Consider the following 23,074-nt stretch of genomic DNA (forward strand, 5'->3'; position numbering starts at 1 on the left):
TACAAGAGTTGCCTGGTTGACAGACCAATCCAAAAGAAAAAACAAGTATCCTATCATGACAAGTGGAGCTACAGTCCCCATATTATCTGAATGATAACACATGTGAACACTATATAATCCAAAGAATTAATGTTTAAAAAATGAAAACAAGGCAGAACTACAGAACCAACAAACTGCTTAAAATTCAAATCATTAACCAGCTCAAGAAACATTAGACTTTTTTTCTCCAAGGTATGGAAGAAGGATGTGTAAAGATTCGGAGAACAAAAACACTCATTCTATTCCAAGCAACAAGTAGTTGCCCTTAAAGTATTTTTGCCATTAACCTTTTTGACTAGATAGCTCCCTGGAAATCACACTTCTCAAATATGGCAACTGATTCTTCCTTTGGTTGGTTTAATCATCTTTTTCTCTGCACAGCCAACTTCAAAAATGAATGTTCCAGTTCAACGAACCCACCAAAAGAGGAGAAAATAAGAGGAAATAAGGGAAGGGGGAAAGCAGGGAACGAAGAAAGGCAATAAAGGTACACAAAACGAAAAACTATCAATGACCACATTAAACAAAATTTACAAATGAATCCGGACACTAAGGTGACCATAATCAATTTTAGAGAGTCCCTTTCTAAGTGTTGAATTTTCTTTTGGAATAATCAAAATTGGGGTGACAAACTGCTTTTGCAGGAGATCATCTCTGGTCTGTAAGTTTGGTGATTGACCCACTTTCTCTGTCTTCTTGAATCTTTTATCACCTGAATCACAACGCTCGCTTAAAGAAAAAGCTTAAATCTGAGGGGATGTGAAACTTAAAAAAAAAAAAACAGAATAAAGAAGATAAAACTGTGCACAGCGCAGCACTGCAGGAACAATTTTTCCTCTCTTGCACCTTGTTTCCCTGGAGTATTTTTGCTCCTCTCTTGCACCTTATTTCCCCAGAGTAATCTTTCTCCTCTCTTGTACTTCATTTCACTGGAGTAATCTTGCTTCTCTCTTGCACCTTGTTTCCCCAGAGAAATCTTGCTCCTCTCTTGCACGTCATTTCCCCAAAGTAATCTTATTCCTCTCTTGTACTTCATTAACCTGGAGTAATCTTTCTCCTTTCTTGCAACTTATTTCTCCAGAGTAGTCTTGCTTCTCTCTTGTACCTCATTTCCCTGGAGTAACTTTTCTCCTCTCTTGCATATGTTTCGCCAGAGTAATCTTGCTTCTCTTTTGCACTTCATTTCCCCAAAGTAATCATTCTCCTCTCTTGCACCTCGTTTCCCTAGAGTAATCTTGCTCGTCTCTTGCAACTTGTTTCCCCGGAGTAATTTTGCTTCTTTCTTGTAACTCATTTCTCCAGAGTAGTCTTGCTTCTCTCTTGCACCTCATTTTCCTGGAGTAATCTTGCTCCTCTCTTGCACCTTGTTTGTCCAGAGTAATCTTTCTCCTCACTTGCATATGTTTCCCCAGAGTAATCTTGCTCTTCTCTTGCACCTCGTTTCCCTGGAGTAATCTTTCTCCTTTCTTGCAACTCATTTCTCTGGAGTAATCTTGCTTCCCTCTTGTACGTCATTTTCCTGGAGTAATCTTGATTCTCTCTTGCATCTCGTTTCCCCAGACTAATCTTTCTCCTCTTTTACACCTTGTTCCCCCCAGAGTAATTTTGTTCCTCTCTTGCACCTCATTTCCCTGGAGTAATCATTCTCCTCTCTTGCACCTCATTTCCCTGGAGTAATCATTCTCCTCTCTTGCACCTCATTTCCCTGGAGTAATCTTGCTCTTCTCATCAGCTCATTTCTCTGGAGTAATCATTCTCCTCTCTTGCACCTCATTTCCCCAGAGTAATCATTCTCCACTCTTGCACCTCATTTCCCTGGAGTAATCTTGCTCCTGTGTTACATTTCGTTTCCCCAGAATAATCTTACTCCACTCTTGTACCTCAGTTCCCTGGAATAATCTTGCTCTTCCCATCAGCTCATTTCTCTGGAGTAATCTTGCTTACAATATACTCTATCCTTCTCGTACATCAGTTACTTCTTGAGTCACCAATGAAAAGAAAATAGTATCTCCTTGATGAAGCATTACAAAATGAACACTTAATAACTTTTAATGTATTCCACAGGTCAGGCACAAATATTCTGTGAATTCATTCACTTTGCAGCTCAGTCTCATGCATCGCTGGGTAATATGCCAATAAATTACTGTCAAAGACCACTGAGTCTTTTGCTTTGACTTGTCTGACACTCCTATCAATCGAATATTTTTTCTTCATGTTTGATACTTCAGTTACAGTATTATAGCCTCCAGCAAATGTGTTTCCACCTGCTTGTCTGCCATGTAAGTATTCATAGTGTGAACATCATTCTGGGTCTCTATAATTGCATCATGGTGGTTGGTGAGTGCTTCCTCCAATTTACTCAGATGCTCCTCTGATGCTTTCATGTAATAATCTACTTTCTGATCAATAATATTCAGTTTCTCCAGAATCTGTTCAAGTGCCAATGATTCGTTTAAGTCTTGCCTGGACTCAAAGAGCTGTGATGAGTTTTTTTGCTTTTTCCCTTAAGCAAAGCTTCTGACAAGACTGACAGTCATGAAACTTACAACTTCAGTTGCAACTTTGGGGTTGTCTTATTTTTAGCTTTCTGAGCTGCCATCATCTACCCTAAAAATGCATTCAGCTAGGGATTCTGTCAAATTAATATTGGCAGTAGCCTCAAGGGAAAAAAAAACACTTGACTGTTGACTTGCAGACATTGGGTAGCACTGCTCTGTGCTGCTAAGGTCAGTCCACCATAACCAGAAGTCTGTTTGTGGATATGGCTTTCAAAGAAAAAGCAGCCTTGCACAGAATATATCTATATTGCAAGATATAGGTTAGGCAGCATGGCATTACATAGATCTAGAGGACAGATAGTAAATTACTAATGCCACTACACCGACCTGGAATGTCCATCCCTGTAGTGACTTCAGAGAACACATTTATTTTGCAGCTCACTTATATGCCAAAAATTGGTAAGTTATTAATATGTCAGCAGTCAACCATACTTCAAATGCCCTCAGATGTGACAGACAGTATAATTACAGTAACTGTATGAATACCATATCCATTTTGCAGTTAAATTATGGTTCAGGTATGATAATACGTAGAAATTGCAGTAAACTAGGTGTGACACATGGTTCAGCTCTAGAAGCCAGAGATATCTTTGACTGAATATTTTTGCACAAATGAGTACTAACAATGCTTACAGGTATGGGAGGAATATTACTATATTGGCATGTGGTAGACAATACCATATCACGTGATTTGAAAGCACATCTGATGAAGAAGAAGCTGCTACCCATTCTTGGAATCCATTGCCAGTGATTTCTGAGGTATTGCCTGTTTGCTGAAAACATTATTGCACACAAGCATAAATTTCATTTCTGAGAATATGTCCAAAATCGTTCATCTGTAAGGGACTTTCATGGTGTCATAAGAAAGGTGAAAAAAATTCAAACAATTGTACTTTAAGCCCCTTAGAAAATGTAATAAAAAAGGCAGTGTTTTTTATAATTTTTCTGCCTTACTTTACAGAAATATATTGGTGCTTTCTACACTCAGAGTGAATTATAAAAGTAGACCACACAATTTTTGAATGGTCTTATTTTTGACTGTCATGTATTGCCACATAACTTGACTGATTTTCCTTTCTGAGCAGTAGTTAACATCCTCAAGCCTTCTGTGCTTGTCTGACACCTGATTTTAATAATGGAGATGGTCAAAAACCTGACCAGGAACAACATGACTCTGGGTTTGTGAAAGCCTTCTGTAAGCTTCTTCAAGTTACACTAGTGTAATGCTGTTTAAAAAGCAACCATCATCATTATCCCAAAAGTTGTAATGAGCCAAGGCTCAGACAGACAGAAACAAAGTTAGACAGCTAGCTTATATGTGGTGCAAATGCTAAAACTAAAACTTCAGAATCAGATGGCAATAAGAAGAAGTGTCAAACAGCATTTAGTTCTCCTAAAAGTGAAGAGAGCATCAGGCTTCCTGTGATTAAATTATAAAGCAGCATTAATATCTGCAGAAATTTTAAACTCGCACCTCAGTAGCTGTTGAGGGAGAATGTTAGATCATGATGCTGGTGCCCTATTAAATGGGAAAATTTATGTCACAATACTGAAAGGCACCTTGTGAGGCATGGGTCTATGTTTGGCCATCAAATGGCATGTTCACCAATGGCAATTCTGCAAACACAAACCCTTGAACATGCCTTTCCTCAAGGAGGCACATCATCGTAAAAAACACATTGAATGGCCATAGTTGGCCAACAGAAAGATATTTCCTCATGTTTTGACCTACTATCCCACAACCATCTCCAGTTTTCCTTCTGGCCTCATGTGAAGGACAGAGTCAAAGGCCTTGCTGAAGTTCAGGTACATTATGCCTGCTGCTACTCCATGTAAAATTGTCCTGTAGCTCAGTTATTAAACTGTACCAGATTTGACTGACAGTTCCTCCTGGGCATGAAGTCATGTTAATTGTCCTCTCGAAATGCCACCAGATTTTCCCATAAGATTCTTTCCATGACTTTCCCTTGCCAATGCTGTTAACTAACATACCTTGTAGTTTAGTGAATTTTATTTTGCCCCCAACACCTTTATGTAAGGTTACGATAGCTGCCAAGCTCCAGCCCTCTGACACTAGTGCAGGAGGCAGTAATCTGTAGAAGATCTATATCAGGGTAATTACTAACACAGTGACTGGATTTCTGACTCCGGGAGGCAGCATATCTCATCCTTGTGCTTTATCTGAAGCGCAAGCAAATAGTTCCCTCTGCACCGTCCCTGTCTGTGTTGGTGTCTGTCTGCTTTTCTTCTTATTGTGACCTGGCTTCTGTCCTGTATGGCACCCTCCCCTTTATGATGACTAATGCAAAGTATTCATTCAGCAACTTTGCTTTTCTCTAGTTTTCTGTGATATCCCTCCAATCTTTGCTTAGTCTAGCTAGTGATGCCTATCCCTGCATTTGTTCTGCTACATACCCAAAAATCCCATACTTCCTTTCTTGATTCCTTCTGCTAACACCCTTTCAACTGCCTGTATTGCCCTTAGCATCTTTGTTGCCTTTTTGCTAGCTTTGTTATTCGATATCTCTTCCTCCTCATCCCCTCATTTTCACATCTTTTAGGACTTATCGTTTCCCCTAATTGCAGGCTTCACATTCTTATGCACCCATTGGCCTTCTGTTCTCTTTTTGGATGTTCCTCATATCCTTGTGCATAGCCATGAGTACTCCACCCCTTATCCATTCCAATAAATTGGTTACTTGTCTGATTGATTCCTTCTTTCCTAACTCCTCCTGGACCATCTCCCCAGCATAGAGTAATCTACTCTTCAAAGATACCACATTATTGCCTTTGTCTTTTCATTTTTATCATCCATCCTAGACTAAACTACTCAGTGTCATGATCACTGTTGGCTAATGGTTTACTTGGAGATTCATGGCACACTCTGTACAGTTTAGCACTACATTCCACAATTCTATTTTTTCTGGTACAGTTCTACATCATTTGGGAGAGCCTTCATGTTCATGACATTAGTCATCTTCCCCCACTTCTTTTCCTTATTTGTCCCCTCTCTTTTTCTCTCTCCCTTTCTCCCTCTCTCTCTTTCCTCTAATCTAGAGACCAAATTCTCCCAATCTGTTCCTTGCAGATTCAGATCTCCTATGACCATTAGCCTCTTCCTGCTACTCTTTATTCTTACCTCTAGTAATGTAGTTCTCCATGTTTGTTGTATATTGTGACTAATGCAGTGTATGACTTCTTCAGCTCTCCCCTATTCCTGCATCACAACTGCAAGGTCACAGACTAACTTCTAAACCTGGCTGTACTCCTCCCTTTTTCCTGTTTGTGTTTTACCTCCTCAGTGACCTTGCATATGATACCCTCATTTGTGTAGATTGCAGCACTATCCCCATCTCTCCCTTCTGTGTTATTCATGAACAGTCTCTACCAAGACACCTCCATGTCTGACCACACTCTTGTCTTTGGCCTTTCTTTCAGTGATACCTGTGATGTCCACAATCATTTGGTGTTGATGTTATGCACGTCTACATTAGTGCCATTCAACAAAGGTAAGTAAATCCATATATGTATATGCATACATATGCATACACACACACACACACACACACACACACACACACACACACACACACACACACACACACACACACACACACACACGCATACTTGTGTGATCACCTGTAGTACTCATCTTAGACCTTCCACCCTTTAACCCCTTAGCTGTCTCTGGCCACTCTTCCTCAGATTCTGACAATTATGGATGGACAATTTCCTATGGTTTCTCCTGCCAGTCTGGTTGATATGGGCATCCTGAGATAGTGTAGCAACTACCTCATGTACACAGACAACCCTCTGCTACTACCACCTAGGAACACAATTTGTGAGAGATGCAATTTCATTAAGAACCTAGAGTCTATGGTCCCTCCCTCACAAGCTAGTATATCTGGCACTGAGAAGGTTCTCAACACAAACACCACACCTCAAACATCACCCACACCCACACAACATACACTATAAATGTGGAGGTCCTCAACAAACACATACCCAAACAAAAGTGACCTCTAAGGCAAAAACACACGTGAACTCCACAGCCCACCACATTACGCACCACCCATAGTCCACACACCTGTGTCTCACAGCCACTAAGGCCTAACCATAAGCCCAAAATATTAGTCATAGGAGACTCCATTGTGAGACATACAGATGTGCCCCTCACCAGGCTGGATAAGGAGAAAGTCACGGTTAGTTGTTTGTCAGGTGCCAGAATCCACCATATCACTCATGCACTAGAGTCTCTCAACAACAGGTACTGTTATGACTCTGTCATAGTCCATGTTGGCGTAAATGACGTGAGACATACCTCCCTGCACTATATAACGAGAGACATGATTAAGCTCACTGAATATGTGTCCCAGGCAGGCATGTCCCTAGCCTTAAGCAGCGTTATACTGTCACCCAGAATGATGTTTCAATACAAACAGAAAATGATTGACTTTAACAATTGGCTTAGTTTTTGGTGTCATTCCAAGGGGATCAAGTACCTGACAGCATGGGAAGACATGATCAACAGACCGCGATGCTTTGCCAGAGATGGCCTGTGTCTGTCTCCTTTGGGCTTCAGGCTTCTGGCAAAGGCTCTGGCCTCCCCCATAGTGCCTTTTATAGGCAATGCCATAAGGTCAAAATGCAAATTAAAGGTCACTCTGCTATACGCTAGGAGTCGAAACATGAAACTGCACTCATTGCAAGATTTATTAACCCTGGAAGATGCTGACATTTGTGCAGTCACAGAAACCTAGTTCACAGATGTGGAGAGTACCCCAGCCATACCAGGTTACTCATCCTATCATACATTCAGATCCCAAACCATGGGCAGCAAAGCAAAAGGAGGTGTAGTTTCAATATATATTAAATCCATACATACCCCCAGGTTGGCCAGACAGTATGATGCACAGGAGACACTCCAGGTACAGTTAACCATTGACAAGACCCCTATTCAAATCATAGCTAGCAGCAGGCCCCCAGCTTTGACTCAAGATTACCACTCCACCTATCTAGACCTCTTTGAATCTATCAAGATTCAACCCTTTACTCAGATCCTAGGCGACTTGAACTATCCAACCATAGATTGGAAAAACTACTTATGCAAAACATAAATGCCCAGAGATTCTTTGATTTCATAATTCCCCCCCCCACTAGGGTCAAACAAAAAAAAATTGTCCAAAGCTGATTACAACCTCCTGAGGGAAGGTATAAACAGCTTCACAGCCCCCTCTGTAGGAACTGGTTCAAATGTTCAAACCTACACCAAAGTACAATATAAGCATTTATATTGCAAACATTTATATAGCTGCATGGAATCAGGAATACTCAACAGGACAAAATCCTCCTTCTCAAGGAACAAAAAACATATGTGGTGGACATCTGCAATAAATAAACTCTATAATAAAAGGAAAAAGATGCTGTCCAGGACCAAGAAGGAGCAGTTACCTAACTGGAAGCAATTTCTCCTTAGACTGAACCAGCAAATAAGAGCACAAGTGAAATCCTCCAAAGCAAACTTCGAGTCTAAACTGGCCACATCTACTAAAGACAAAAAGAACCTGAACCTAGGTAACTTTCAAGCAGAGCTAAAAGCCTGCAACTGGTCACCCCTAAAATATCTACCTCTCAATGAAGCAGTCTCTTTTTTTAACAATACATTCCTAAAAATCCTTGAGCACCATGCCCCCTCTCGTACTATTAAAATTAGGAACAAACCTGCTTCCTGACTCTCAAATGAGACAAGGCAAAAAATGAGACTGAGAAATAAAATCTGGAATATATGAAGAAGTACCAAAGACCCTATTGATCATTTAAACTTTAGACAGCTCAGGAATGCCACTAAAAAATCAATATTCCTCAATAAAAAAAACTATTACCTTAAATTCTAGCAAAACCAATATCTAAACCCACAAAAAGTCTGGTTAGGATTGAATAAATTACTCCATCCTGGACAAGCCAAAACACCTACCCCCTCTAACTTGACTCATAATTCTCCCAACCAAATTGCTGATATTTTTAACATTTTTTTTTTCAAAAACTGTTCAATCTTTGGCAAATACCTTGCCACCTGTTACCACCACTGACTCATCCATGCCAACCACTGACTCATACTTGCCAACCACCGTACCCCAAGCATTACAACTGCAGCCTGTCCCAACATTTCTCATACACTCCCTACTTCTTAAGCTTAAACCATGCACTCCATCAGCTGACCACCTCCCAGCTGAATACCTTCAAATGGCAGCTGGAGTGCTTTCCTACCCTGTTTCCATCTTAATTAACAGAACCATTACAGAAAGTTCCATCCCATCCCTCTGGAAAGTCTCATATATTATCCCACTGCATAAGGGTGGGAACTCAAATGAACTCTCAAACTTCTGCCCCATAGTCCTACTTTCCCCCTTAGCAAAAATTATGGAGAGATGTATTCACCGTCAGCAACTTGATCATCTCCTCCAAAACCACCTGCTAGTTGACTGCCAGTATGGTTTTAGGCCTTTCCATAGTACTACAACTGCTCTACTATCCTTTTCTGACTACATTAATAAAAATCGTAACAACAGCTTACTGTCCTCAGCTCTCTTTATTGACCTCTCAAAGCATTTGATATGGTTAATCATCAATTACTGTTAAACTCACTCAAATCACTTTCACTAGATACCCAGACAGTTAATTGGTTCAAGTCCTATCTAGGAAATAGACAACATGCAGTCCTCTGGGAAAATAAACTATCTACTCTTCTCCCTATAACTCTTGGAGTCCCACAAGGCTCTATTCTGGGACCCCTCCTCTTCACTATTTTCATAAATGATCTGAAAATCTCCCTTCCACAAACCACCTGCATACAATATGCCGACGACTCGACATTAATATGTTCAGCCTCCTTGCCTCCTGGACTTCATTTGAGTACCCAAGCAGTATTTACCTTAGTTGAAAACTGGTTCCATCAATGCTGTCTCCTCCTTAACCCCCAAAAAACTAAATTGGTACTCTTCTCTCCCACTCAGAAGTCTCCTGCTATCAACATCACAATTACATCTACTAATGGTATTGTAATAACTCCGGACACAACCACCAAATGTTTAGGTGTGACAATTGATCATAATCTAAACTTCGATTAAATCAGTTAATAAAAAACTTGGTTTCCTCTACAGACTTAAACCCTATCTCACACCTCTAGCTAGGACTGCTATTGCCCAAACTCACTTACTCTCCACCCTTCTCTATGCATCCCCAATCTATACCAACTTATCCAAAATAATCTTCATAAGTTGGAAACAGCCTATAATAACATAGCTAGATTTGCCACTGGTGCCCCTTTTCGAATCCACCACTGCCAAAATCTTAAATTGCTAGGATGGCTGGAATTGCAAAGCCAGATTCTTTTCCAGCAACTTACTACTATACACAAGATCTTACACCATCCACAGATACACCCATACTCTCTACCCTCATCTGCCCATATAAAAATCTAACAACCCTTCGATCAGCTAATAAGGTACTAGTAGCTACCCTAAAGTCCAACAACAAATCTGGAGATAGCTTGTTCTCAAACTCTACTGGTAATTCTTGGAACACTCTTCCAACTGAACTAACAGCCCTTTCTTCTACCCCACTTTTCAAGAAGCAATTAAGAATCTTCTTTAAAGCCTAATGGCTTTGCCCATGCACAAATCCTGACTGACACTTTCTCCCCTAGCAAGACCATTCTTTACTATCTATCTTTAACATGCTATTTCAGGTGTTCTGATATTCTCTCATAATTCCTGCTGTAGTAGCTCACCTCCTAAGGTTTGGTAAACTTTATAAACAATGGTAGCCTCAAAAAAATGTTTTATTAATCCTTTTACTCAAAATTTTTAACTTATTTAGTGGGGTATGTTGGTATGTTACTGTAACAGTACTATATAAATGTTCCTGTATTTGAAATGTTTTACCTGTCTGATATTATCTGTATTGTATATGGTCAAGATTTCTGTCTTGTAAATTGTCTTAATGTGGAGCTTTTCACCCCAGGCCTCTTCTGAAAATGGACATACATCCAGTCAGACTATCCCGGTCAACAAATGTAAACTAAATAAATAAAATAAATAATAAGGCCTTCTTCACATATGTATGCAGTCTCAAAGGAAGCACTCAAATCTGCTCAGAATTAGTGGCAAAGGACACCACATACACAAACACTGCAGATATAGCCAACCTGCTGGCAGACAGGTTCAGTGAAAACTTGACCCCTCTGTCCCCCCCATTAGTAAATTAGGACATTCCCAGCATCCGCTCCCCCTCCCCTTATCTCTAGGGAGCAAGTCATCACTGCCCTCTAAAAGGCAAAAAATACAGCCTCCATAGGACCCAATAACATCCCAGGCTGCATCCTACAGGAACTCAGGCAGGAACTTGCAGCACCATTAGGCACCCTATTCAACCAAAGCCTGAGTACGGGCTTCATCCCAACCAAGTGGAGGAGAGCCACTGTCATCCCTTTGCACAAAGGTGGAGCATCCACCAGCGTTGGTGGAGCGATCCAGAACATTATAGACCCGTCAGCCTGTAGAACAGACCATGTGTATGCACCTTTAAGAATCATTTCCAGATGTAGCACGTGCATATAAATAGTACGCATGTGCAGACAGCAGTGCCCTTTTGAGAGAACAGCCAGAGTGTTAACATGTAAGAGTGTGGTAGTCAGTCTAATTATAAGTTTATTTAAGTTTAAGTTACAAAGCCTCATTCCTGATGTGTTTGTGTGTAATAAAGCTGCTTGAACTGAACCCACAACCGCTTGTCTGTTTTTTCCTGACTGGATGAGGGACATGGTGTCAGAACCGGGATTAAGAAAGCAACTTCTTCAAGCTATGAGGTGCAGAGTTGAAGGTAAAGGCAGATTAAGTTGGTAGAGTGAAACGGAGCTCAGACAAACAAAAAAAGCCAGAAGCGAACTTAAGGTAACAAAAAACTGTTCAAATGATTTATTTGGCAAAGAAATGAAATGGAGCATTTGTAAGGCACAAAATGCATTATTAATCAAATTAGTATTACAACACATATTAATCAAATGAATGGCACAAAATGCATTATTAATTAAACAAAATGTTTGAAACCATGATATTTGATAAAACTAGCAGAGATATTCATACCTTTGGTTTGCATAACGAGCATGTTTAAAGTAAAACGGGCACAAGAAAAGTATAATGAGCATAAGAGATTAAAAGGGCATAACGAGTACAATAAAAGGGCAAATTAAGCTTAAAGAGCAAGGCGACTGCATGTTTTTTAGTAAAAGACCGTGTTTGGGCACAAACTACTATTTCGCATTGACCAAAGCCATTCAAAGCATAACTAGAGTTGTTCAAAGCATCTCAGAGTGTGCAAAGTGTTTGCAGAGTGTGCACTTTATTATGGTGCAATTAATTAAAGAGTTTGCTGTGTGCAATGTACAGTTATATTGCAAAGTGCAGTCAAAGTACATCCATTTTGAAAAAATTCTTGTGCTGTGTGTATTTATTCACAGAGTGCCACCATTTTAGAGTGTTTCTTACACTGTACAGAGTTATTTCACAAAGTACAGCCATTTTGAAAGGTTTGTGTGCTGTGTACAGTTTATTTTCAAAGTACATTCATCTGGAAGTGTTTCTTACTCTGAACTTTTTCTGGTGTGTATAGTTTATTGACAAAGTACAGTTATTTCAAAATATTTCTTACACTGAGCACTGGTAAGGAGTGGTTTCACAAAGTGCAGTGATTTCGAAGTGTCCTTGTGCTATGGAGACTTATTTGGCAAAGTGCAGTTATTTCAGAGTTTGTTGTGCTATTGGGCATAATTACAAGTACTGGGATAAAGTTCTGGCATATATCTTTATGTGTATATGTTCATACTTAATTTCAAGCACCTTTACTACTGTGTGTTGAGATTGCAGAGGTATTTCGCAGACCTAGTTAAATTGTGTTTGATCATAATATAGCAGATAATTGGAGAGTATTTGAGCAGGAATATGATATCTTCATACAAGAAACTTTTTCTGACAAAGATGCACATACAAGGGCATTCATTCTGCTTAACTTAACTGGGTCAGAAGTCATTGAAAGAGAGTGTTCTTTTGTGTATGCACCAGCAGTATATGTAGGAGAGGGGGAAAACTGCCATATTGTAGTACTGACTGAATCAAGGGAGGACCCTGAGTACTTGAAACATAAATTTAGAGAAATGTGCAAGCCCCAGACAAATGTTACATTCCAGAGGCCCTTATTTTATACAAGAGACCAAAAGCCAGGTGAAACTTTTGCAGCTTATATAACTGATTTGAGAATTAAAGCCAAAACGTGCAGATTTGGTGAGTTGAAAGATGAGTTAATAAGGGATAGACTTGTGTGTGGTGTTGCTTTTGGAAGAAATTCTGCCAGTGAAGACTTTCAGCATGCAATGGAACAACTTTTTTCAGGTTACCTGTGTGGAATAATAGTTGATTATTTACTTTTTGGAGGCAATGGTGAAGCAGAGCATGACAGAGACCTCAGGAAAGTTCGGGACAGAGAGCGTGGAGTGAATTTAAAGCTCAATCCTCTGAAATGTAAATTTAGACTACCAGAAGTTACTTATATAGGTCATTTATTTACCAGTACAGGCCTACGACCAGATCCTTCTAAACAATCAGCCATTCTTGAGATGTCAGTTCCAGACAATGTCCAAGCCCTACAGCATTTTCTTGATATGGTTAACTATTTGGGCAAATTTATCCCTGGCTTTAGTGAGTTATCAGCAGCTTTAAGAGAGCTGACACAAAAATGTTGCTTGGTCATGGTTAGAACAACACCAGAGAGCATTTCATAACCTCAAACAGTAAATTGCTAACCTGCCTGCATTAAGGTACTATGATGTCCACAAACCAGTAGTTCTTTCCTGTGATGCTTCAAAGTTCAGTCTTGGTGCAGTTATTCTTCAAGAGGGCAGACCTGTTGCCTATGCATCTAGAATTCTTACTCAGTCTGAGATGCAATATGCTCAAATGGCGAAGGAACTTTTGGCAATTGTGTTCGCATGCTCGACCTTACATTATTATATTTATGGCCAAGCTATCCCGACAGAAACTGACCACCAACCTGTAGTCACTATTTTAAAGAAGCCTATGCATTTATCTCCAGCAAGACTACAAAGAATGATGCTCAAATTGTAAAAGTATCATTTCAAAATGGTCTATGCAAAATGCAACATTTTTTACCTGGCTGATACCTTTTCAGATCGCCCAGAAATACCATGGAACAGCTTGACGCACAGAATTTTGACTTTGATGTCATTGAAGTGCATAATTTTTCTACCATGAGACTTGATGAGCTACGAGATCATGCAAAGAATGATCCAATTTTGCAAAAGCTCAACCATTTTATCAATGTAGGATGGCCGATCCTGTGTACTGCCAGAAGTAATGCTGACAATGTTCGTACCGAAGAATGTCTCACAATCCATTCCTGTTCCTAATGATGTCCCGGTTGTTCCCAAAGCTGAAAATTCCTTGAAGACAGTCTCCATTGCTAGATGCAATTCTGACTTTTATGTTACATAATCTGGTCGTATTTTTAGACCTGTTGTAAAATGCACAGCAACCTGGATATGATTGTTTTATATGTGTCTAATTTTGTATGATTGCATGTCAAAGAATTAGTTCTGTATAACTGCATGTAAAAAGATCATTTTTGTAAATTGTATGTCATTGAATACTGTCATTTAGTATATGATCTATTTCTCATAGAGAGAGGATGTAGAACAGAGCATGTGTATTCACCTATAAGAAGCATTTCCAGATGTAAGTACATGCATATAAATAGTGAGCATGTGCAGGCAGCAGTGCCATTTTGAGAGAACAGCCAGAGTATTAACATATATGAGTGTGGTAGTCTGTTTATAAGTTTATTTAAGTTTAAGTTACAAAGCCTCATTCCTGATGTGTTTGTGTGTAATAAACATGCTTGAACTGAACCCACAACCGCTTGTCTGTTTTATCCTAACGGGATGACCAACAAACTTAACTAGCCTGATCTGCAAGACCATGGAATGGATTATCATGGACTTCATTAACAAGGACATTGGCAACCTCCAAACACTCAATCCAACACAGTTTGGTTTTGTCAAGGGAAGGTCATGCCTGTTAAATTTGGTGAATTCTTTGAGACAGTCACCAAAGCCATGGACGAGGATAAGACAGTGCACACCACCTACATTGATCTGGACAAAGCCTTCAATACTATTCCCCACTCAGATATAATAGATAAACTCTCTCAACTAGGCATCAATCCATATGTTACCAGATGGGTAGCAAACTGGCTCACTGATTGAACTTACCCAGTCAAAATAGGGGAAGCCACCTCAAGCAGTAGACCCATAATGAGCGGTGTACCCCAGGGATCGATCTTGGGACCTCTATTGTTTGGGATATATTTTTCTGAGGTGCAGGCCAAAACCAGGGGGATATGGCTGACCAAGTTTGCAGATGACTGCAAGCTGGGCACCATCATCAATTCCCCTAGTGATGTGAACATCCTTCAAGAGGATCTCACACAAAGGAATGATTGGTGCCAGAAACATGGCCTCAAACTGAATGACACAAAAGTGCATCATCATCCCCTTTGGAGAGAGTGATGTCCCCACAAATTATCACATTAATAACAAGGTCCTTGAGCATGCAATCAGTAGTGACGGACTTGGGAACCCAGGTTGATAGCAACCTGACTTTTGACCACCATATTACCTTCATTGTATGGAAAGATTTCTATGTGGCTCACCTCATTAGGAAGGGTATCTTATCCAGGGACATGGAGGTCATAACATCCCTGTATTTTTCTCTTATGCCCCTTTCAGCATGTACCTCACAAAGCACATGCAGCAGCTGGAGAGACCACAGAGGTTCCTCACCAGGAGAATCCAGGGCCTCAAACATCTTCCCTATACAGATAGGCTAAAAGCCCTGTCCCTCTATTCAGTCTCATACAGACTCCTCAGAGGTGACCTCTGTCTGGCATACAAACGAATCTAGGACCATGCCTTGATGGAACTGCTGCATATCAGCAAGTCAAGCTCATTCCCATAACCCACACTGGCGACTTCAACCTAGTCTGTGACATCAATACGACTTGTCAGCAGGACAGATTTGTGTCCCAGAGACTCTCCCTTCAGTTGAATAGACTCCCTCTCCATGTCATGCAGATTGCCACATTATCCCTTTTTAAGAGCAACCTGGATAACTGGATGGGGAAAAAAATACACCCCTGGGATTCCACCTGTGTCCCTGCTGGACAGGGGTATCGGTTGCTGACTTGTTGGAACATGAGCTAAATTCTTTGCTAGGCTTGTAAGGGCCTCAGTGGTAATAGCCTAGTGACTTCCTATGATCCTATGATCCTATGAATTCTCATAAAAATGGAAAGAAAGCAAGGGACAAACAGCAAACTGTTCAAGTAGCTGTCAAACTCTTAGCCCAAAAATTAGTGCTGAAATGACAGATTTTAAATATTCCTCTTATATATTATTATTGGGTTGTTAAAATAACAGGCTATGCTTTGAAGGAAATTAAATCTGAAACTCTGATAACTGTTATTATTTAGTGACTCCAATCTTCAATGACTTGGCAGAAAAACATACATTTCACAAGGAAAAGACCAAAATTAGGCAAAATCCCAGACATTCTAAGAAATTAATGATAGTTTCTAGCTTATTGCACTCATATATACATTAACCGAGCTTCTCAGCCAAATAGCTATTAGTTTCTTTGCTTTAGAAAGTGGGACAAAGCCAAAATAATGTGGGAACAATTCCCAAAATCAGAGATATTTTAATTCTACTCTCCTTCATTTAGAAATTTGTAGAACAATAAGATGTTCAACAAACACACTGCCTTACTAGCATATGGAGATTAGAGCCATGCTACCCTCCCTCAAAGCTCACAGCTCCTTTCACTGCCTGTCTGTGGGAATGAAGGACCAATCACCTGGCAGGAAAAAGACTGCCCTTCAAACCCACAGATAGGACTTCTTCAGTTTTCTTGTGCCATAGTAAGAGAAGGATCTCTTGGAGGACTGCATTCTTCTCTGATTTACTTCAATTACTGAGCTCTGACAAGAACCTCTTTTGGGTTTTTATTCCACCATCTGCCTTTTTTATCTGTGCTTGAATTGTGTATTCTGTTGATTTACTTGTCATTTTTTCTTATTGTAAAATTGTATGTACTTTGAGCTTTATTTCTCATTCAATATAATGATTAGACTGTTTATTTTAGGCTAATTTTGAGTTTCTTTGGGATTTTTAATACTTTGAATGTTTTTTGTGGCCATTAGTGAGTGTTTAACTGAGTTTCAGTGCTAAGGCAGTTTTAGTGCAGTTCTTCATGTTGCCTCATGCTGCCAGAATTGTGAGTAACCTATAGTTGTTATTTCCATTGTTTAAAAGCTTTTTTTCAATATTTTGACAGGAAAACTTGATATTTTTACAGCTTTTTCTCTGGAGCTATGATTATGTCTCCCTTCACTCCCTCCAGCCCTAATAACTACAGACCAGTCGCTCTGGCATCCACTGTTATGAAATGTTTTGAGCAGCTGATCAAAAAGCATCTTTAATCATGCCTACCTCCTGATTTTGACCATTTGCAGTTTGCACACAGAACTAACTGATCCACAGCTGATACCATATTAGTAGCACTACACATCTCAATTGAGCATTTAGAGGGCAAAGACAACTATGTGAGGATGCTGTTCATAGACCTCAGCTCTGCATTTAATGTGGTGGTACCAGTGCAACTGATAGAAAATGTGGCACATTTATGAATCAGTAAACATCTCTGTAACTGGACCCTGGACTTCCTGATTGGGAGACCACAGAGGTTGTGTTCAGGTAAGAAAACATCAAAGTGCATCACAGTTAACACTGGGATTCCACAGGGATGTGTTCTCAGCCCACTGTTATTCACCATCCTGACCCATGACTGCTATGCTAAGCACAAGTCCAACCATATCATCAAGTTTGCTGATGACACCACAGCTGTGGGGCTCATCACAAAGGAGGATGAAAGGGCATACAGAGAGCAGGTGGCATCTTTGATTAGTTGGTATGAGGGGAACAACCTTGACCTGAATGTAAGCTAGACCAATGAAATTATCATTGAATTCAGGAAAAGGAGAACAAACCATCCAGTGCTCAGGAGCAATGGTGAAGAGTAGGAAGAGGATTAAGAGTATGAAATTCCTGGGTGTACACATATCAGGGGATCTCTTGTGGTTGGGAAACACCAGCCAGCTGGTCAAGAAGGTGCACCGATGCCTCCACTTTTTTAAGGAGGCTGAGAAAAGCTAAGCTTCCTCCTCATATTCTCTCCACCTTCTATAGAGGTGCAGTAGAGAGCATCCTCACCTGCAACTTCACAGTGTGGTTTGGAAACTGCACAGTTACAGAAAGGAAGGTGCTAAAAAGAGTGGTGAAGGTTGCAGAGAAGGTGACAGGTTCCAGTCTTCCATTGATACAATATCTTTATTCTGCAAGAAGCATCTGAAAGGCCACCAAAATAATATAGGATAACATGCATCCTGTGCATGGACTGTTTAAGCATCTAGCATTGGGCAGGACATATAGCAGCATCCGCTGCAGGAATACAAGATTCAGTAACAGTTTCTACCCTATAGTAATTAGACTTCTGAACTCAGGCACTAGTTCCAGGGGTCTGGGTAATTAGTAAGTAAATTTTTATTTATTTGTGCAATATATACTTACATATATTCCAAGTAAGTGCAATATTTATTTATTATATCCATAGTCAGTATTATTTAACTCACTCAAGTGCAATATTAGACAAATAACTTAGGCATTTCAATCTGTAGTATGTTTTGTATTACTTTAAATAGGGTAGTTAATTTAACTCAGGGGAGGGTATTCTTTTCAGGGTCTATATCACACTGTTGAATTCTTAAAAGTTCGAACATCATATGGTCGACACCATATGATCGAACTTTTAAAAGTTTGAGCATTTCAACGGAGATCTCCGTACAGTGCGGAATGGGAAGATTTTCCTTTTCTGCACTGTAGTGCGATCTCAGAGTTGGTATATTTAGAGCGCGGGTGATGTTGTGCTAAGTCCTACTTATGTGTATCAATAGATGCTTGTAGAACACATTGCCGTACTAGCAGTACCCTACCACGATGCCCCTTTTGTTGGATGTATATAGTTTGTTGTTGGAGATGCTGCTGAATTCTCTTCAGCAGCCACATTGTTTTGTGCATGTGTGTGTGTGTGTTTGTGTGTGTGTGTGTGTGTGTGTGTGTGTGTGTGTGTGTGTGTGTGTGTGTGGCATTTGGTTTGGAACAGTAGGTGTTCGCAAAGCTTGCATTTCCATCTGCCCTTCATGATGGATCCTAGAAAACTGAAGGGGCCCTGTCTGTGGGTTTGAATGGAAGTCTTGGTCCTGTTAGGTGATTGGTCCTTCACACCCACAGAAAGGCAGTGTGAGGACCTCTGAGCTTTGATAGACTGCTAGACGGAGGATAGCAGGGCACTATTACCCAAACATGATAGTAGGGCAGAGTGTTCTATGAACATCTATTGTTATAGGTAAATAGGACTTACATGACTGTACATTTTCCATCAACACATTTTCTGAAGAATAAGGAATATGAAACACTGATGTTTGGCATTACTAACTGTAATGTCAAAATAAGTATTTTTCTGCAAGGGACAAGCATCTCTGCACCCCCACTACCCCCAAACTTATATATACTAACTCCATTGTCATATAACAATGGGGGTAAGGCAGACCCTCCCCTTTAGAACACATATCAATCTTACACAATTAGTGATCCCACTGCACCTACTTAATCAAAACACAACACCAAATATGATATAAATACACCCATTATAGTCTACAACCACGAATAAAAAAAAACGAAATAAAACAAAACAAAACATTACCATTAACAAAAGCAGATACCAAAAACTCAAAAAACAAACATCAATAAAAAGTACACCTGCAAACCTCACCAACTACATGCATCAGCAAACAATAAGGAAAATAACTTTTAATCACAAAAAAGTCTTCTTAACAATGACATTTTATGATATAGACTATGAAACAACAAATATTTTATAATTGTATGATAACCGTTTTTGTCTCTTCCTTTATAATGCTCTGTGATATGTAATATTAAGTACTATACACACAAAATTCTATAGCCAACTGTCCAGAATTCCTACACCTAATCATATCACCTTCCCACACTTAAAACAGGCTATTCTTTTAGTTAATTTTTTCATTGTTTTAAATTTTCTCATCAGCTCCCCATCCAGACTAAAGTCAAGTACATTTTTGTCACATCTACCACACTGCATGTTCTGTTATCAAAATCAGGATGTTAGTTATATCCAATTCTTCAGCTCTGCAACAATATTATTTAATGTTAAGACTGTGATGAAGGAAACAAAAACAACTGAAAAGCAACAGAAAATAAACATGATTTTAATTTTCTGGTACCCTTGACAAACAAAATTCCACTAACTGTGGTGTGTTATAACTAACCTTTTTAATCTCAGTCTTACCAAAGGTTAAATTCCTGAAACCTGGAAAACAGTCATTGTAATGCCATTGTCACAAGGGTGGCTGAACCATAGACAATGGCAACTACAGATCCATTCTTCTCATTAGTCTCATTTGGAGCACGTTATCAGACCTCATTAATCTGGACATTGAAATTCTCTTACCCCTAGAGCCTCATCAATTTGACTTTGTCAGAAGAAGATCCTGCCTCTTTATACTCATACATTTCTTTGAAAAAAGTAACCAAACCCTTGGACTGCAGCTATGCAGTACATACAGCATATCTGGACCTGGTCAAGGACTTTGATACCATTCCCTATGCAGGCATTAACAGACTTGTAAATCTGAATATGAATCCTTATATTGTGAGCTGGATAACTTTGTGGTTGACTGACAGAACCCATGTGACTAGAGTCACAGGTGCCACTTCTGTCAGCAAAAGAATTTACCAATTGTATCCACAGGGCTCAGTGTTGGGCTCCTTCCTATTTGCCATCTATTTTTCAGGCCTTCAGGTAGGCACTCATGGGCTGTGGTTATCCACATTTTCAGATGACTGTAACTGGGTTTTTTATTCATCTTTCAGTGACTCACAATTTCTACAGCATAGGTTAGACCTTGTTAGTTACTGGTAGAAGAGCAATGGTCTCAAATGTAATGTGAAAAAATGTATCAGGGTTCATTTTGATAAGCAAAACATTTTCACATATCATATAGGTGACACAGCCATACAATCAGTCACTGTTATAAGGAATTCAGGCACTCTTTGATAATTCCTTATAGTTTGACCATCATATCTCCACAGTAGTTCAGAAGGCCTTCTGTCTGGCTCATCTAATTTCCAAAGGCATCTTTACTAGACCCAAAGAACTCCTAATTCACTTTTACTCATATCTCATCAGATCCATTATTGCATATAATAAACTTTTCATATGTATTTTCTAAATATATCACTCAGCTTGAAAGGTGTCAGAGATTTATAGCTAAAACATCAGTGGCTTCAAAAATCATAGCTATCAGTACAGACTGGCAGCCCTCTCTCTGTACTCGGTCTCTTATAGACTCCTCAGAAGAGATCTGTGTCTAGACTTTTGACCCTTGAAAGATCCAACCTTCCTATTCCTTCACATCACAAGTGGTACCTTGAATATCTGATTAAAGGAACAAAACCTTCAACATCAGATAAACAAGACATATTGGCATGATAGATTTATTTCTCAATGTATCCCTCACATCTGAAACAAACGTCTACAACATGTCAAGCAGAGTTGAACCCTGGCCACAAAATTCTCCCTTATTCTATTTTATCTTGCCTTTCTTGAGGCTAAAATGAATTTTTGAATAGTGTTTTTATAGGCTAGTAATGGTTTGCAGACTGATTGCCAAGCATTTACCTACATAGCTCTCAACCTTCCATCTCCAGAATGTGGAATATTACCTCTCATAATATAGAACAAATGAGCAAAATATTGAACACTCACTAACAACTTCAACTGGGAATCGCACAGGATGATTTAAATGTGTGACTTTATACTTATAAAAGGCTCTTTTCATTAACAAATATAATTCAGTGTTATTTGCCATGGTTATCAGCAAAAAAAAAAAAAAATCTTAACAATGAACATATGACAGACCTGTTCAATGTGGAACAATGAGGAACATGGACTTTTTAAGACCCAAAATGAGAAATGTTCCTTGCAATGATGTACACTTGAGAGCTATGCTTAACTGTGAACCTAATATCAAACTTATACTCTCCATTAACATAAGCAAAGGAATATAAATCAGTTGCCGTAAGGCAAAAAAGTTGCAGAATATATTTAATATATTTTTTCATAACCAATCTTCTATCACGTGCAAACTCTAGACATCCACACATCTTACCCCCTCCACTTTGTGCAAGCACTCCATGGGTTCAAACTGAATGTTACGAACCTTGGTACATTTATTCTTCTTCTGTCATTTTTATATCCTTGCAGTGTTTTGAATTCCATGGACCATCTTCTTCTTCCTTCTCGCCATTTCTGTGTTTATCCATCTTTCTCACTGCACAGTATATTATATTGCTTTTCCATCAGTGCCGCTGTCACATATGAGTATACATTCTAAAGGATCACTAGAGGAGGAGCGCTTTAGTCTTCTGCACTCCTGGGTCTTGAAGGCACTGGTGCTTCATATGATGAGAATTACTTCCAGCTTCTACGTCAGTAGTGTATTCTTCTGTCACCTGAAAAAGGCTATCCCTGGGATTCACTAACACCTACACTAAGTGTACACCAAGTGTACATTGTTCTGAGTTAACTGACAACACAGACATAACTCACACCTTCTTCTTCCTAGTTTTAGTTTTCCTACTGATTTTAGTTTTTCTACTGATTTTCTTGCAGCCTTAAATATTGACATGGATTCGTAAAGGTTACCACAAAGTGTAGACTACATGTACAGTTTATGTAATCTGAGTGACTAGAAAGCACAAAAAATGTGGTAGGGATGTTCTTGAATACGTACCATGTACACTTAGTGTAGGCTTTATTGTATCTGGCCCTTAAAATTATATCTTATAATGCAAGTATTAATGTTTACAAACGACATTGTTAACTTATGATGCAGGCAGTTTACAATTCATAGTTTTCTGTTTCACTTTGCTTTACTGGTGTAGAAAGCTTCTTTTTTCTTTAAAACCTTAAACTGCTCTCGGCAAAGAAGGACTGAGCTGAATGGAAGTTAACGAATGCTTGATGTGGTATATCAAGCGACTACACATTTGAAGCGATAATTATCTGTGACCAGTGACCACATAAAATTTCTTTGAACAGAATAGCACTCCTCTTTCTAAGTTACAATGGAAACATAACTAAGCAAGATACTTTAAAGGCTGGTGGCATCTTTTTTGGGGAAAATATTAATGA

This window comes from Protopterus annectens, chromosome 5.part1 (assembly GCF_019279795.1).
Source record: "Protopterus annectens isolate FY-2018-M chromosome 5.part1, PAN1.0, whole genome shotgun sequence".
Lineage (NCBI taxonomy): Eukaryota > Metazoa > Chordata > Ceratodontiformes > Protopteridae > Protopterus > Protopterus annectens.